A 6,000-nucleotide genomic window follows, 5' to 3' on the forward strand; every position below is an offset into this window, starting at 1 on the left:
AGTGAATACTTCGCTAAGGATTTAAGAATTTCTCTCTATTATTATTATTATTATTATTATTATTATTATTATTATTATTATTATTATTATTATTATTATTATTATTATTATTATTATTATTATTATTATTATTATTGTTATTAGAGTTAATTATCAAAATGGTCCATTAACTATTACAAAATTACCAATTTAATCCTCGATTATATTTTTTACCTAATTAAGTCCTCGATTTTGTAAATGTTAACCAATTTGATCTTCCACCAATTTGGTCTTCCATTATGTTTGACATCTAATGTCTGTTAACATTGAGGGTAATAAAGGAATTTCACCTTGCTCCTTGGGCAGCCCGGGCTGCCCACGCATTTACTTCATGAACTAGGGGTGTTTTTAGTAATAATGTAAAATTCCTAATACTTTTTTTAAAAAAATAAAAATAAAAATCCCTAATTCTAAGGCAGAATCAACAACATGCAAGGCAATCTAATCAGAATCCACAATCAATTTCTGGAGATCAAAGGCAGAATCGAGGAAATTAGATAGCGATTGGAGAGAATAAAGGTGCAGGGAGAACGTTTCTGGGGAAGCCGATTGTGTCGATTAAAGAGGATGAATGGAATGATTTGGTGAAAGAAGAAGGGAAATATACCTTAATTGGTAGATTTCAACAAGAAAAGTTTTCGATGGAGATAATTCGAGAAGGATTCCAGAAGGTATTTTTGATCTCTGGTTCGGCGCATGTCGGTGTGTTGAATTCCAGAAATGTCTTGATTAGATTCATGCTGGAGGAGGGCTGTAATAAGATTTTGTTGAAAAATCAAGTGTGATTGAAGGGAGGATAGTTCGGTTCTCACGGTGGACGCCAAATTGGAACGCGAGGGATGATCTTCCATTCGCGCTAGTATGGATCAAACTCCCTAGAATTCCTTATCATTTGATTAGATTTGATATAATTAGTAAAATTGTTTCTCCAATTGAGAATTTGTTGGCTATTGATTTTGTAACACCCCGTGTTACGGCCTTCAATCCTGGATTAATTATTTAATTAATCCCGCTAATAATAATTAAATATGATTTAATTATGTTAGGTTTCCCTTTAATTAATTAATAGGGTCCACCATGAACCGTGGACCCTTGCCTAAATTAGAGGCTTAAGCCTATTAGGAATAAAGAAAGTAAACCTTTTACTATTCAGATCCTAATTAGGAATCCTAGACCTAGTTATCTATTAGGAATAAAGGAAGTAGGCCTTTTACTATTCAGATTATGATTAGGATCCGCTTTAATTAATATGGTCCAATGTGGACCATGGACCCTTATCCCTAAAACATGTCCCTAGTCCTATAAGGAATAGAATTAGTAAACCCATACCATTCAGGCCCTAATTAGGAGTCTTAAATATATAAATAGGGAACTTAGGAGGCACTTAGAATTCCTACCACAATAATCTCTCACCATCCAAAGAGTTCCAAGAATTCCCCTAGGAGAAATCAAGAAAGCAAGAAAGCTTAAAGAAAGATCCTTCATAGCCAAGGAATTAATTAAGGCTAAGAGGTAACCCATGTCTCAACAAAACCTATTTTCATAGTTATGAATTCCCCTTAGGGTTTCCCCCATATTATTGTGAATGGCGAAATTATGGTGATTATTATTGATGTTGATTTGATGATTCCATGGGGAATCTTGATAATCTTGATATTAGGAGTTTCTTGATAATTATGATGTTCTTGATGATTAATTGGTATTCTTGATGATTATGTGTTGTTCTTGACGATTATGATGTTCTTGATGATTAATTGGTATCCTTGATGATTATGTGTTGTTCCTACCGAATCTTGCAATTAGAAGACGAATCGTATTCTTGTTAACATAAAAGTGATTAGAACCCTAGGTTGCACCGTATGCTTTGATTCTTGGATTATCGGGCGGGAAATTGCATGTTTGGGAGTTGATTATGTTAGAAAAGCATCATAGGATAAGTGTCGTTCGTTTCTCGTATTTGATCCGTTAATTGTCTACGTGTTGCCGTTAATTACGTTGTAAAGTGTCTAAGCATGGTTTCGGGTTCCACTTTGGTTCCCGGGGCGAAAAGTGATGAAAAGAGTCAGTGGGGGGTAGGTGGGGGTAGGGGACCCGCCACCTACCCACTGCCGGAATAGTGTTCCCGGCAGCGGGCGGCCGGCGGGCGGGCAGCTGCCCGCCGGCGACCCGCTGCCCGGAACAGTAGAATCCGACGGGCAGCCGGCGGGTGGCCCCCCCACCCACCGGCTACCCGCTGGAATTTATCCCACCAGGACCCCGGCTTCCCCGTTTGACGTTCCCCCGTTCCCCGTGGTGTCCCAACGGACCCCGTTTATCGTGCCTATGTCTAGTTCGATGTTTCGGGTACCGTTCGTAGGTTTATGAGTCTATTGTATTGCATGCTAGTTGAATTGGTATCCCGTTGACCTAGGTGGAAGAAGTATGAACCCTTAGGACTATTCTCAGTATGTGATGGATCACGCATAGGGTTATTTATACGTTGTATTCCCTTCCCAACGTGTAATGTGGGTTGCATGTGCTTGCTACGTGTTATGTGTGTGTGTGTTTTACCCCGATTCGGTTGCGATCGGATTGGTTATCCTGAGCTGCGGTTCAGAAGCTGGCTGCAGTCAGATTGGTATTCTTGGGCTGCGGTCCACCATTTGGTTGCGATCAAACGTTTCTATACGAGCTGCCGTTCGTCCTCTTTCCTGGCTGCGGTCAGATGACATTCTCTTGGGCTGCGGTCCACTGTTTGGTTGCGATCAAACACTATGATGAGCTGCGGTTCATCGGTCGGTTGCGATCGACCCCTCCGTGTTGCGATACGGGGCAGGGTGCTGCGGGGCCGTGTCAGAGCTATATGCGCTGACCCTCATGTATGGGCATGCGATTGGTCCTGTGGCGCCAACAAAGTGTGCTATGTGTTGTGTTATGGATGAGTTGCGATTACGAGTATCTTGGGGGATGTGACTATGGGATTTATGTTGGGAACTACTTATGTTGAGTTATGACTATTGTTATGCCTTACCTTATCTGCCTTATCTATTATGAACTACATATGCTTGCTGTAACTGTTGCTTGTGACCGGCCTTATCTATCGAGTCATTCCCGGTTTTAAAGCTAGAGTTCGTAGGATATATTTCATGCTCAAATGGTTTCGTATATCTATATATATTGCTATATGTATTGTATTTTAACGCGTTGGAGTGGGTTACCAGCATCTCTCGCTGAACAGATATATTTGGCTTTCAGGCACAGAAGATTAAGTCACTGGAGCGCGCTAGAACTCGGAGTGTAGAAATAGATAGTTTCCCTTTCGGCCTGCGTGCCATGTTTATACATTTATGCTTTTGAGGATATTAGTTAGTTAGCCTGTGCATCTGGGTTCTCTAGCCCAGGTGTGGCATAGCACCCCGAACACTTGTATTATATTCTGGGATTTAATAAGATTCTACCTTTATTATAAGCTTTAAAAAAGTCTTAAAAATCTGGGGTGTTACATATTTTGCTACCGCTCGGAGGTTTCGCCCGAACACTGCTAGGGCTAGGGTGGAGGCCAATCTCCTTGAACCTTTGATTGATAGAGTTTGGGTTGAAATTGGGGATAAGGATGGATCGAAAGGCTTCTGGTAGAGGCTAGAGTACGAGAAGAAGACGATGACAGGTGCAAATCCGAGAAGTCCAAGCTTCTCTACAGACTACAATGGAGGTCAGCGAAGAAATTCAGTAGCGTGAAGCTAGGGTTATTTTGCCTAAATAAGAGGACAAAAGGACCAACCAAAGTGAAATTCCTTTATTACCCTCAATTTTAACAGACGTTAGATGCTAAACTTAACGGAGGACCAAACTGGTTAACATTTACAAACTCGACGACTTCATTAGGTAAAAAATAGGCTAAAGTGTCATTCCGCATCATGAACCATTCGCGATTATTCATGCCACACCATGATTTTTAATAAGTGATATTTCGAGCCATGAATCAGATGGAAAAGGCTCACAAGCTATAGAGCTTCATTTCTCAGATGATAGGCTCAATGATATAATTATTTGCAAAATATTAGTTTTAAATATTGGGCAATGTAACACCCCGTGTTACGGCCTTCAATCCCGGATTAATTATTTAATTAATCCCGTTAATAATAATTAAATATGATTTAATTATGTTAGGTTTACCGTAATTAATTAGTGAGGTCCACCATGAACCGTGGACCCTCGCCCGAATAAGAGTCTTAAGCCTATTAGGAATAAAGGAAGTAGGCCTTTTACTATTCAGATTATGATTAGGATTCTCTTTAATTAATATGGTCCACTATGGACCATGGACCCTTATCCCTAAAACAAGCCCAAGCCCTATAAGGAATAGAATTAGTAAACCCATACCATTCAGGCCCTAATTAGGAGTCTTAAATATATAAATAGGGAACTTAGGAGGTACCTAGAATCCCCACCACAATAATCTCTCACCACCCAAAGAGCTCCAAGAATTCCCCTAGGAGAAATCAAGAAATCAAGAAAGCTTAAAGAAAGATCCTTCATAGCCAAGGAATTAATTAAGGCTAAGAGGTAACCCATGTCTCAACAAAACCTATTTTCATAGCTATGATTTGCCCTTAGGGTTTCCCCCATATTGTTGTGAATGGCGAAATTATGGTGATTATTATTGATGTTGATTTAATGATTCCATGGGGAATCTTGATAATCTTGATATTGGGAGTTTCTTGATAATCATGATGTTCTTGATGATTAATTGGGATTCTTGATGATTATGTGTTGTTCTTGATGATTATGATATTCTTGATAATTAATTGGTATCCTTGATGATTATGTGTGTTCTTACCGAATCTTGTAATTAGAAGACGAATCGTATTCTTGTTGATATAAAAGTGATTAGAACCCTAGGTTGTACCGTATGCTTTGATTCTTGGATCATCGGGTGGGAAATCGCATGTTGGGTGTTGATTATGTTTAGGAAAGCATGATAGGTTATGTGTCGCTCGTTTCTCGTATTTGATCCGTTAATTGTCTACGTGTTGTCGTTAATTGCGTCGTAAAGTGTCTAAGCATGGTTCCGGGTTCCATAGCGGTTCCCGGGGCGTAATTGTTGAAAAGAAGTCAGTGGGGGGTAGGTGGGGGGTAGGGGACCCGCCACCTACCCGACGCCGTGAACCACCGCCTGGCAGCTGCCCGCCGGCGACCCGCTGCCCGGAACAGTAATTCCGGCGGGTGGCCCCCCACCCACCGGCTACCCGCTGGAAATTCGTCCACCTTGGGACTCCGGCTTCCCCGTTTGATGTTCCCCGTCCCCCGTGGTGTCCCAACGGACTCCGTTTATCGTGCCTATGTCTAGTTTGATATTTCGGGTACCGTTCGTAGGTTTATGAGTCTATTATATCGCATGCTAGTTGAATTGGTATCCCGTTGACCTAGGTGGAAGGAGTATGAACCCCTTAGGACTATTTTTAGTATGTGATGGATCACGCATAGGTTTTGTTATACGCTTTCTCCCCTTTCCTAATGTGTAATGTGGGTTGCATGTGCTTGCTATGTGTTATGTGTGTGTGCTACCCCAATTCGGTTGCGATCGGATTGGTTATCCTGAGCTGCGGTTCAGAAGCTGGCTGCGGTCAGATTGATACTCTTGGGCTGCGGTCCACCGTTTGGTTGCGATCAAACGTTTTTATACGAGCTGCGGTTCGTCCTCTTTCCTGGCTGCGGTCAGATGACATTCTCTTGGGCTGCGGTCCACTGTTTGGTTGCGATCAAACACTATGATGAGTTGCGGTTCATCGGTCGGTTGCGATCGACCCCTCCGTGTTGCGATACGGGGCAGGGTGCTGCGGGGCCGTGTCAGAGCTATATGCGATGACCCTCATGTATGGGCATGCGATTGGTCCTGTGGCGCCAACAAAGTGTGCTATGTGTTGTGATATGGATGAGCTGTGATTATGAGTGTCTTGGGGGATGTGTCTATGGGATTTA

The sequence above is a fragment of the Ipomoea nil genome, unplaced genomic scaffold (assembly GCF_001879475.1).
Source record: "Ipomoea nil cultivar Tokyo-kokei standard unplaced genomic scaffold, Asagao_1.1 scaffold0019, whole genome shotgun sequence".
Taxonomy (NCBI): domain Eukaryota; kingdom Viridiplantae; phylum Streptophyta; class Magnoliopsida; order Solanales; family Convolvulaceae; genus Ipomoea; species Ipomoea nil.